Below are 11,358 nucleotides of genomic sequence, written 5' to 3' on the forward strand. Positions count from 1 at the left end.
AAAATAAACAAAGGACAGGCATGAAAAGGTAATAACCTCTAAGTTTCTCCAAGTGCTAATCAGTCAGGTGTGAGCCAACCTGGAGTCCAATCAGAGAAAAATTGAAGATGTGGCATAAAGCTGCTCTGGCCGCTAGAAAAAAAGAAATAAATTCGAGTCACATTAAATCAATCCAAATATCGTACTTTCAAAATGACATGTTAATCTTCAATACTTGGTTGGGAATCCCTTTGCTTTAATCACTGCCTCGATGCACTGTGGCATTGCCTGGGAGTTATGGAAGCCCAGATTTCCTTGATGCTTCCTGTCAGTTTTTCTTTGTTTTTTGGTCCGGTGCCCCTCATTTTCCTTTTGATAATACCCCATAGCTTCTCAATGGGGTTTAGAACCGACGAGTTGGCTGGCCAGTCAAGCACTGTGATGGCATGGGCATCAAACCAGGTTTTGGTGCTTCTGGCCTTATGAGCAGGGGCCAGGTCCTGCTGGAAGATGAAATCTGCACCTCGATACAGATCCTCAGCAGAAGGAATCATGAAGTCCTCTAAAACATTCTGGTAGACTGTTGCGGTGACCTTGGATTGAAGAAAGCAGAGTTTACCAACACCTGCACTGGACATTGCACTCCAAATCATGACTGTGGATATTTCTCACTGCAACTACCGCAGCTTGTGTTCTGTTATTCACTCATCTTCCTCCAAACCCATGGACCTTGATTCCCGAATGAAAGGCTTTCTTTACTTTCATTGGAAAAGAGGACATTGGACCACTAGCCAACAGTCCAGTCCTTCTTCTCCTTGGCCCACTTGAGACGCTTCCTACGTTGGCTCAGGCTCAGAAGTGGCTTGACCAGAGGAACCCGACAGTTGTAGCCCATCTCCCAGATGCGTCTGAATTTAGTGGTTTTTGAAGCTGTGCTTCCCGTCTCATTCCACTCTTTCTGGATCTCTGCTAGGTTCTTGAATCTTCTCTGTTTGATAATACATTGAAGTCCACGATCATCTCTTTTGCTGGTGCATCTTCTCCTGCCACATTTTGCCGTTTCATTGGTGTGCTTGGACACATCACTGTGTGAACAGGCAGCCTCGTCAGCTATGAACCTTTGTGGTTTACCCTTCCTATGGCGGGTATCAATGATGGTCTTCTGGCCAGTTGTCAAGTCTGCACTCGTCCCCAGATTGAACCCAACTGAGACAAATTAACCAAACTGTGAAGCGATTTAATGACACCTGGGGAAACCTGTGCAGGTGCTTTGAGTTTAGTAGATGATTAGTGTGTGACATTCAGTTTAAAACATTTATGGCCTGCAAATTTGGGCTGATTTCTTCACAGTATTGAAATTTTTTGAATTCCTGATTTCATGTGTTCTATGAGCTGGAAGCCGAAATTATGTAAATATAAACAAAAAAAATACTTGAAGTTGTTTATATTGTGGGCCATGAATATATAATCTATGAAATTTTAACTTTTTGAATTGAATTATGGAAATAAATAAACTTTTCCATGATATAAATTATTTTTTGGAAAGGGTCTGTATACCTCCCTTTGTTCAAAAGAGCTCCCAGAAGACCTATGATTAAGAATTGTTGACTCCTATAATGCTGGAAAAGGTTACAAAAGTATTTGTAAAAGTCTTGATGTTCATCAGTCGATGGTCAGAGTAATTGTCTATAAATTGAGAAAGCTTCAGCACTGTTGCTTTTCTTCCAAGGAGTGGCCCTCCTGTAAGGCTTGGAGATTTATTGAAATGTAATCGTGATTTCGATTTTGGCTGCTCACGGTCATAAAAACGTTATAGTAGAAGAAAACCGATTAGTGTGCCACGGCGCAGGTTGTGTTTGCAAGTTCCTGCGTTATAAACGCACCCTGAACACACCCGGCCTGTGTTGCTTGGAGCAAGCATCTGACGCATGTTCCTTTGCCCTCCCTGAGCGTGCTTTAAGATGTTTATTGAAACCCCATTTGCGATTTACTGTAAAACTAAACGCAGAACAACAAGAATTACACACATTGTATATTTAAATACAAGACACACATCGTTTTAGAAATTGCCAGCTCAATTCTAACGGTCAATGGAAAACCTCATTGAAGTTAGCATTAGATCACGAGAAGGATTTACCTCAAAATAACAAATATCAACACACAAACGCCGTAGTAAAACATGCAGGCAGGTGATATAACAATACTCACAGCCATATATTTTCCTAATCTGTGAAAAACGTGGCGGCACGGTGAAAGACTGGTTAGAGCGTCTGCTTCACAGTTCTGAGGACCGGGATTCAATCCCCGGTCCCGCATGTGTGGAGTTTGCATGTTCTCCCCGTGCCTGCGTGGGTTTTCTCCGGGCTCTCCGGTTTCCTCCCACATCCCAAAAACATGCATGGTAGGTTAATTGACGACTCCAAATTGCCCGTAGGTGTGAATGTGAGTGTGAATGGTTGTTTGTTTGTATGTGCCCTGCGATTGGCTGGCAACCAGTTCAGGGTGTACCCCGCCTCCTGCCCGATGACAGCTGGGATAGGCTCCAACACGCCCGCGACCCTAGTGAGGAGAAGCAGCTCAGAAAATGGATGGATGGATGTAATATGCAACTCCATGCATGCATCGCACCACACTTCCCCCTGGAGGCCAAGGCCCTTAAAGCATTACACCATGAACAACACGAAAGAGTCATATATATATATATATATCTATATCTCTCTCTCTCTCTCTCTATATATATATATATATATATATATACACACACATATGTATGTATGTTTTTATTTATATACAGCACTTTATTTCACCTACAGTTTTTTAAAAAAGTGCTTTATAAGTTGTGTTGAGAGTCTGCCCCTTTAGATGTAACTACTACGCCACTAGGCAGTCTTGTGATCGTCTCTGAGCATTTATTTATGACGTTCACTCCAGTGATCCTCTTCACCCACAGGTTTTGAATGTAATCGAAAAAAAATCCTAAATCATTTGGGGTATATCTGGCGGCGCAACCCTAAACACAACAAGGTATTTGTCGTCATTTCAGTTAAGCTCAGCGGTAGTCAGTCTCTTCAAGGCTATCCGGGAGTACTCGCAAACATTATGAAATGGTCTACTCTATAGGCAAAACCAGTGCGCCTTCAGTTAAACAACTGTGTCATTTTTCTGTGGCCTCCCTGCTTATGTATCAAGCTGTTTTCTTCCCTGCTTGTTGACATCCAAGACAGAGAAGAAGTTGCTGCCTTCCTCTGAGTGAACAGTCCAGGTGGACTTGCCATGTCAGTGGCCACTGTGAGGGACATCCACACCCCTCCCCTTCACCACCTTGTGTCAAGCCATGTTCAGACTGGATATAAATATCCATGGACGAGTCTCGCCAAGTCACATTTTATTTGATTTGAATCAAATCTGCAGGATGAGAGAAATAATGTTTATTGGTGCTGGCTTATTCATACAGTTAGGTCCTTAAGTATTTGGACATTAGCAGATTTTTTAAAATTATTTTGCCTTCATACACCTCTGCAATATATCCATCCATCCATTTTCAGAGCCGCTTCTCCTCACTAGGGTCGCGGGCGTGCTGGAGCCTATCCCTGCTATCATCAGGCAGGAGGCGAAAAAGGGCAAAGAAACAACTGTTTATGACGCCAGCAACAACCTCCACAGCAACAACCACAGGAAATCTGTAACAATCTGCTCTTCGTGTACTGAAGTACACAGACTATACTACAAGATGCAAACCATTGGTCAAGAAGAATAGGAAGGCCAGGGCCGAATTTTCCTAAAAACTAGAGACAAGCCTAAAAAGTTCTTGGCAAAGTTTTATGTACATCATCTCATCTACAACCCCAATTCCAATGAAGTTGGGACGTTGTGTTAAACATAAATAAAAACAGAATACAATGATTTGCAAATCATGTTCAACCTATATTTAATTGAGTACACAACAAAGACAAGATATTTAATGTTCAAACTGATAAACTTGATTGTTTTTAGCAAATAATCATTAACTTAGAATTTTATGGCTGCAACACGTTCCAAAAAAGCTGGGACAGGTGACAAAAAAGACTGAGAAAGTTGATGAATGCTCATCAAACACTTGTTTGGAAGATCCCACAGGTGAACAGGCTAATTGGGAACAGGTGGGTGCCATGATTGGGTATAAAAGGAGCTTCCCTGAATTGCTCAGTCATTCACAAGCAAAGATGGGGCGAGGTTCACCTCTTTCTGAACAAGTGAGTGAGAAAATAGTCAAACAGTTTAAGGGCAATGTTCCTCAACATACAATTGCAAGGAATTTAGGGATTTCATCATCTATGGTCCATAATATCATCAAAAGGTTCAGAGAATCTGGAGAAATCACTGCATGTAAGCAGCAAGGCTGAAAACCAACATTGAATTCGCGTGACCTTCGATCCCTCAGGCGGCACTGCATGAAAAACCGACATCAATGTGTAAAGGATATCACCACATGGGCTCAAGAACACTTCAGAAAACCAATGTCAGTAAATACAGTTCGGCGCTACATCCGTAAGTGCAACTTGAAACTCTTCTATGCAAAGCAAAAGCCATTCATCAACAACACCCAGAAACGCCGCCGGCTTCTCTCGGCCCGAGCTCATCTAAGATGGATTGACTCAAAGTGCAAAAGTGTTCTGTGGTCCGACGAGTCCACATTTTAAATTGTTTTTGGAAATTGTGGACATCGTATCCTCCAGGCCAAAGAGGAAAAGAACCAGCAGGACTGTTATGGACGCAAAGTTCAAAAGCCAGCATCTGTGATGGTATGGGGCTATGTTAGCGCCAATGGCATGGGTAACTTACACATCTGTGAAGGCACCATTAATGCTGAAAGGTACATACAAGTTTTGGAGAAACATATGCTGCCATCCAAGCAACGTCTTTTTCATGGATGCCCCTGCTTATTTCAGCAAGACAATGCCAAACCACATTCTGCACGTGTTACAACAGCGTGGCTTCGTAGTAAAAGAGTGCGGGTACTAGACTGGCCTTCCTGCAGTCCAGACCTGTCTCTCATTGAACATGTGTGACGCATTATGAAGCGTAAAATACGACAACGGAGACCCCGGACTGTTGAACAGCTGAAGCTGTACATCAAGCAAGAATGGGAAAGAATTCCACCTACAAAGCTTCAACAATGAGTGTCCTCAGTTCCCACACGTTTATTGAATGTTGTTAAAAAAAGATGATGTAACACAGTGGTAAACATGACCCTGTTCCAGCTTTTATGGAACGTGTTGCAGCCATAACATTCTAAGTGAATGATTATTTGCTAAAAGCAATCAAGTTGATCAGTTTGAACATTAAATATCTTGTCTTTGTAGTGTATCGAATTAAATATAGGTCGAATATGATTTGCAAATCATTGTATTATGTTTTTATTTATGTTTAACACAACGTCGCAACTTCATTGGATTTGCGGTTGTACAAACGGCCCATCTGCCTGTTTTACAATGCAAACGTGGTTCTTGAGCACAAATGTTTGGCCATCCCTGATCTAACACAAGATGGCAGCAGCAAGCTTTGTGAACCACACTTATTGGGAGCACCTTCAATATGCAGCAAGACAATGAGCCGAACATAATAAAGGAGTTCATCTGGGGGAAAGAAGTGGGAGGTTTTAGACTGGCCAAGTCAATCTCCAATCACCCCCAGAATATAAATCTATTGGCTTGTCTATTACGACACCACATTGTTAGACATTATATCTTTGTCACTAGTTTAAAAATTGCATGAGCATTATTTCATCATGCTTGAGAGACTATCATCATACTTTGTGCTATCAGAAGTTGCAAATATGGTGAACAAGACATTAACACACCTCCTGGCTGGAAGTTGCTCTCGTGATTAACAGATGGAAAACCCCCACACTGTGTGGGGAGGGTGACAGAGATAAAGGAAGACAAAACAATCCAGACCATTCCCATGAGACTGTTGCTGAATGATCTCCTGTGCAATGACTGCGATTTGCTTGAATACAAAACAGAACCTATTTCTTGGCCTCATCGCTGACTCCCTCCACAAGCTTATCAGCAAAAGAACTGGAAAAACTACAACGGAGCAAGTTGTAGGGGAGAGATTTTACATATGCTCCCCTCTAGGCAAGCTAACATGATGACACAGTACACAATGTACACATTTCTCATTCGGGATGTTTCCTCACAATATACGATGATGAGAATGTATTTAGGACAAAGGGCAGTGAAAATAGGAATGTTTAAAAAGAAGTGATCTTGTGTCTCACTTTATCCCAGATTTAAGACGGACCAGGCAAAGCAAGTAGGTAAACTGACCCACTTACTTTTTCCAATTGAAATGACTGATAGAAACACATAGATAGATAGAAATTTGAACACATTTTGGAGGTCAGAACGCAGGACCCTTAGAGCCTGTCAGTACACAGTATGAGGGTCGGAACATAAGAACATCAAAACCAACTTGAACAGTCTGAACAGGACTAGACCCACCTAGATTAGAACTAGGTCTAAGCCTCATACCACCCCTGAAGGTTCCAGGGAAAGATGAAGAGTTGCTCTCTCCGTGTGGCTTTTAGGTAGAGACAAATTCCTTACCACATCTCTTTTAGGGACATCTGCCACATCATTTTCCCTGAAGGCAAACATGGTTCTGCTCCACGCTTTCGCGTTTCTTTTTCTTTCGCGAATCTTCTGAGAAATTGCAGCTTATATTGTCATCAGGTCCGGCCTCCTCATAGGGCGGGGTTAGCAAATGCTAAGGGTGCCGTGGCCTCAAGGGGGCGGCAAAAATCAGGTAAAAATAAAATTTTAAAACATTTGAATTTTTTGGGGGGGAATCACCTTCAATATAATTATATTAAAATGAAATGAGAATGAAATTTATACAAACAATTAACTAATATAGGAGCAAGGTGAACATAGAACAGTACCTCATCTCGAAGCTCTCTCTCTCTCCCCATTTTCCCCACAATGTGTAGAGCGATGCATTCAAAGCCCCTCGGAATTAACAGGTTTAAGCACAACACAACATTTCTTGCTTTCACAACACCCAAAGAGCAACACACAACAATATACATATATAATATAATACATGCATATAATATACAGTTCATTAAAATATTGAAGGGCAATAACAACATGTAAATACATTAATTATTTAATGTTAAACTAAAAAGTTAAAACAACAGTGACAGCCTAATTTGTTGCGTAGAAAATTGAAAAATGAATAAATCTAAGGCTGGAGCTTGATTTTATAGAAGTTACAAATGTGTGTATTATGTTTCTCTCTTACTACTTAAATTTTTTTTTCAATAACATTTTCGCTTGTTATTTTGGGAGATGTTTCTCAGCATTCTAAATGTAATTAAAATGCAGATGCCAATGCACTTAAAGCGTCTCAGTGCTAGAGAGAAATGTAAGGAATGAAACGTCTTGAGGCACTGTCAAACTACTGAATGCTAAAATAAAATGAGATAAAACAAAAATGTTTCTTGGTCATTGAGGAAAAATCCAAAAGAAACCATCCGTCGCTGAATCAATCTCTGAGGACAGCATGCGGACGTAAAGGGGCAAGGGTGCGCGTGAAAGAGGTGCACGACCCCAGTAGGTATATAGCGCCGGGGTGTGCATTGTGCAAAACAACATTGGTTTGGCGAAGAACCCCCGAAAATGGCACCTACGAAGAGACACGCTTACAAAGCAGTTTAAACTGCAAGCTGTCAGTTACGCGGAGGAACATGGGAATCGAGCAGCCCCGAGAGAATTCAAGATCAACGAATCCATGGTTCGCAAGTGGAGGAAGCAGAAAAACGAGCTTCGCCAGGTCAAGAAGACGAAGGCGAGGTGGCCCGAGTTGGAAGACCAACTCGAGCAATGGATTAATGAGCAAAGAACAGCCGGGAGAAGTGTCTCTACAGTCACCATTCGACTGAGTGCAATAACGCTTGTAGAAGAAAGGAAAATCAAACATTTTCAAGAAGGTCCGTCTTGGTGCTTTCGTTTTATGAAACGGCACCATCTATCCATCCGGAAAAGGACTACCGTGGCGCAGCAACTTCCGGCGGATTACAAGGAAAAGCTGGCCATCTTCCGCTTGTACTGCAGTAAAAAGATTGCCGACAAACACATCCAGCCCAACCACATCACCAACATGGACGAGGTGCCCCTCACTTTCGACATCCCGGTGAACCACACTGTGGAGAAGAAGGGGAACACCACGGTTGCGATACGCACAAAGGGGCACGAGAAGTCGGCTTTTACTATTGTGCTTGGTTGCCATGGTAATGGACAGAAACTGCCACCTATGGTGATTTTTAAGAGGAAGACGCTGCCTAAAGAAAAGTTTCCAGCCAAAGTCACCGTTAAGGCCAATCAAAAGGGCTTGATGGACGAGCAGAAAATGAGAGAGTGGCTAGCTGAGGTGTACGTACAGAGACCGGATGTTTTTTTCCACGCGTCACCGTCCCTGTTGATCTGTGACTCCATGCGCGCCCATCTCACAGCCGCTGTGGAAAAACCAAGTGCAACTAAAACTGGGAGGCAACGGCGGGCAAGTTACGTCACCATATGTGAATGGATTGTGGATGCTTGGGCTAATGTATCTGCTTTGACTGTTGTCCGAGCTTTCGCAAAAGCCAGCATCATTGATGAACAGCCCCCAGCCAATGAGACTGACTCTGACAATGACGAGAGGGAACCTGCCGTGTTTGTTGGAGTACTTGCCCAGCTGTTCATTTCGGATACAGAAGATGACGACTTTGATGGATTTGTGGATGAGGATTGATCAAAAAATAACGTGAGTACATTGTTAAATACTTCAATAAAGTACAACCGAACTCACTTTTGCTCCCGCTGCCTTTTTAAAAACATTGTTTTAGCGTGCATGCATGCTACCGTATGTTTGAAGCTAGCGTATGTTTTACCATGCCTGCGCCCAATAATACGGTGCACCTTATGAATGTGTTAAATACAGAAATAGATCCCGTAACTGAGACTGCGCCTTTTAATACCGTGCGCCCTATGGTCGTGAAAATACGGTAGATTCAAATTTAAAGAAATGCCCAATGATAATAGCAAATTCGCCCTCCTCTGGCTGATTGGTATACTGCTAGCTCTCTGTTGGGGTTAGTGGCAAATTTATTGATGTGACCCCAGAGAACTCTGGAAACATGTCAAAACGACCAAAACTGTTCAGCACACAGGGAAGAAAAAAAGGGGCGAAAATGGGAGTACGAGAGGTCAAGTTGTTGCCACATTTGGTTTGTTCCATTCGATGTTAGATGCAAGTTACTTGCATGATTTGTTTGGCAGTAAAGATACAGTAATTAAAAGAAGAAAATGTTCTGTTTCATATTTTACATTATGTGGCATGTTATGTTTTGAATTAAAGGCAATGTTTAAAACAACTGGTATTCGACTGGTATTTGCAAGCTTATTTAAATCTTTGTTAGAGGGGGGGCGCCACATTGGCTATAGGATTGTCATCATCAACTTTGTAACGTAACGCAATCAGAATCAGAATAATCTTTATTTGGCCAAGTATGTCCAAAAAACACAGAAGGAATTTGTCTCCGGTAGTTGGAGCTGCTCTAGTACGACAACAGACAGTCAATTGATAGACAATACTTTTGAGACATAAACACATTGAGAAAATCAGTCACTAAGCAATAAAAGGTTGCTAGTAATCTGGTAATGCCGGTACAAATTTTTTTTTTGACAATTGTGCAAGAAGATGCAGAGTCCTCTAGGACTTAGAGCAGTTTGAATGACTAAAATAGCAATAGTCCGGTGCAATGACCATTGTGCAAAGGGCGCAGAGACTTCAAGGAATGTATCCAGTTTAAAGTGACGTGTAGTGCAATAATCCAGGACAATGTCAATTGTGCAAATGTTGCAGATACACCTCAGTCAGTGTGCAAGTGGTGCAAATGCTACTCTGGCATGAGTGGCCAGTATGGGTCAACAACAGATATTCAAATAGTGCAGCGTGGCGAGACTACTACAGTGAGTGCACGAGTAATGCAAGAAGCGGGGTACACCCTGAACTGGTCGCCAGCTAATTGCAGGGCACATATAGACAAACAATCATTCACACTCCCATTCACACCTGTGGGCAATTTTTTCTCTTCAATTAACATATCATGCATGTTTTTGGAGTGTGGGTGTACCCGGAGAAAACCCACGCAGGCACGGGGAGAACATGCAAACGCCACACAGGCGAGGCCGTATTTGAACCCCAGTCCTCAGAACTGCGAGGCAGATGTGCTAATCACCGTGCCGCCCCTGGTGGCTTCATGTGATGTTAAAATGTCTAATGTCTGCATATGTTAACGTGTTTTAAAGGTGGCCTTTCCGGTGTAATAAATATTCACAGAGAACACATAAATACTAAGCTAGCATTAGCACCGTAGACAAGACGACGTTAGCCAAGGCTGCTACGTTGGTAGCATGGCTTATTCGTAACGGAGTGTTTACTATAACACAGAATTTTTAGTTTGAAGTTTTCTTTTTTGAAATATACAATCATTTAAAAATCAAAAAGATATGATGAACTTCAGGAATGTTGCTCACTATGGAATCCTCTCAGCTGCCCGAGGTCCCTTTATTCATGTAATACTGTCAGGTTGACACTTCTGAGAAATATAACAAAAACTTTTTTTATATATTTTTTTTCCCTCAAACTGCTCCGTGATGCTTGGGCCAGAACGCAGCCCCTAAATTGGAACGCAAGTCGGTAAACCTAATTTAACATGACAGTGAGCTTTTGAAGTCAAGTGCAACTTGAAGGTGGCTCGAGATAGATAGATAGATAGATAGATAGATAGAGATAGAGAGAGGGCGAGAGAGAGAGAGAGAGAGAGAGAGAAAGAGAGAGAGATAGATAGATAGATAGATAGATAGATAGATAGATAGATAGATAGATAGATAGATAGATAGATAGATAGATAGATAGATAGATAGATAGATAGATAGATAGATAGATAGATAGATAGATAGATAGATAGATAGATAGATAGATAGATAGATAGATAGATAGATAGATAGATAGATAGATAGATAGATAGATAGATAGATAGATAGATAGATGGATGGATGAAGAAATAGAGGGGTGCGGTACAGTTGTTGTAAAACATGTCCTTACCACCAGAGAGAAGCAGATCCCACACGAGTTTCAGAACGAGACCTTCAGTTAAATTGCTTTCCCAATAAAAAAGGCAAGTGAAACACAGGGCATGATCATCCGGCTGGATTATTCTTGAAAGCAGTGAGTAGTGACCTCTAGCTCACCACTGTAGCAGCTACACAAACCTCCACTCTGGTCCTAGATAGAAGAGCTCAAAATCAGCAACAAACGCTCCAGCAAAGCTTAGCTTTCGTCATTCAC

This window comes from Phyllopteryx taeniolatus, chromosome 1, assembly GCF_024500385.1.
Source record: "Phyllopteryx taeniolatus isolate TA_2022b chromosome 1, UOR_Ptae_1.2, whole genome shotgun sequence".
Classification (NCBI taxonomy): domain Eukaryota; kingdom Metazoa; phylum Chordata; class Actinopteri; order Syngnathiformes; family Syngnathidae; genus Phyllopteryx; species Phyllopteryx taeniolatus.